Consider the following 1,796-nt stretch of genomic DNA (forward strand, 5'->3'; position numbering starts at 1 on the left):
TTGTTATTCCTAAATTGTTAAAACTTTTTCAAATTCTTCTTCTTTTTTTTTCTTCTTCTTCTTATTATAAAACATTTTTTTAACTTTTTACACTTCACAGATGTCCTGTGTAACCTACTGGCAAACTGTCTGTCTTTGGCTAAGTAAGTAAGTTAAAAAATTTAAAAACCAAATAAAAACCGTGGTTGAGTGTATGGAGATAGTAGGCAGGAGACCAAACTGCGAATCTGGGAGACATTAAAATGGGGATTGATTTGGCACATAGATAGAGGTCAGGCAAACCGGAAAGAACATGGGTTCATGACACAAGTGATTAAAATGGACTGATGAACCTTGGCGAGAGCTTCTTGGACGCAGTCTTAAGTGGAAGGTCGCGAGCTAATAACATGACTCTTTGACCAATGCAATATCTGGGAGCCAGTAAATGGTGGTGGTTAGCCTGATGTTGGAAAGAGCTGACAGTGTGCAGTAATTGGGAACAAGCCCACTGCCAAGTCCTTCTGCAGCGACGGATGAAGGCTTGGGCAGAGGGAACCGGTGCTCCCTCCTTCTGGGTGGGAAATAATGATGGCTGATAACCAAGGCAGCAGTGGAACAGGGACATCCCTGTGGTGGAGGTGGGGATCAAGTTCCCACATAGGGAAGAAATCGCTCCAGGAGGCTGCATACCTAGAAGCCATGCACCTTAATGACTTCTTCGGCTTCTGGTTCATGCGTTACGTTTGTCCATTAGTCTGGAGGTAAAAACCAGATGAAAGGCTGGGGGTGGTGCTGATAAGGCCACAAAAGGCCTTCCAGAACTAAGCTGAAGTTTGGGGGCCCCTATCAGATACAATTTCAAGCAGAAGTTAAAAACCGTTGTAAATGAGAAGCTCAGCTGTTTCTTTAATGGACGAAAGTTTCGGTTATGGAATAAAATGGGCGGATTTGGAGAACTGGTCTACAACAGTTAAGATTGTGGTAGTCCAGGAATAAAGTCAATAGAGATGTGAGACCAGGGGTGATGGGGAATGGGGAGGGGTCCTAGGAAACCCTCAGGGGGGCGGCTAGTCATCTTTGCAGTGGGCTACAAACTCCTTAATATCTTCCTTCATGCAAGGCCACCAGAACCGTTGCTGTAGGAGTGAAAGTGTGCATGTCGCTCCATGGTGGCATGCCAATCTAAATTTTTTGGCTGTTTTTAAGTTCATACAGGAAAGGTGTGTTCTGCTTCCTCTAGCCAGTGTCTCCATTCCTCAAGGGCTAGATTGACTAGTAGAGTTCCTAGTCCCCAATGTCATAGTTTTGTTCAAGGGTAAAGCTTGTTGTCCTTGGGCGATCTTTGCGAAAGGACGGCCCAAATATCAAAATCGTCTACTTCTACAACAAACTGGAGGGAGGGGTTGGGTAAGGTGAGGATGGGTGCTTGAGCTCCTCGAAGGCCTTGTGTGTCAGGGAGTTCCAATGAAATGGGATCTTGGCCGAGGTGAGTGTTTTGAATAGAGTAGATTCCATGCTGTTCTTACTAAAGAGACGATGATTATTGGCATATCCCAGGAAACATTGAAGTTCGCATCTGGATGATGGTAGTGGTCAGTCAGTGACGCCTTCATCTTGTTGGATGCCTGATGGTGAGATGAAGTAACCTAGGAAAAAGATGGAGGTGCCGTGAAATTCAGAGGTTTTTCCTTTGCCTTGACATACAGATTGTTCTCCAGCAGTCTTTGCAAGACTTGGCGAACAAAGACAAAGACAGTGGAATAGGATGTCCAGGTACTCATGATGACCAGTGGGGGTATTGAAGGCGGTCTTCCATT

Source organism: Clarias gariepinus, chromosome 16 (assembly GCF_024256425.1).
Source record: "Clarias gariepinus isolate MV-2021 ecotype Netherlands chromosome 16, CGAR_prim_01v2, whole genome shotgun sequence".
Lineage (NCBI taxonomy): Eukaryota > Metazoa > Chordata > Actinopteri > Siluriformes > Clariidae > Clarias > Clarias gariepinus.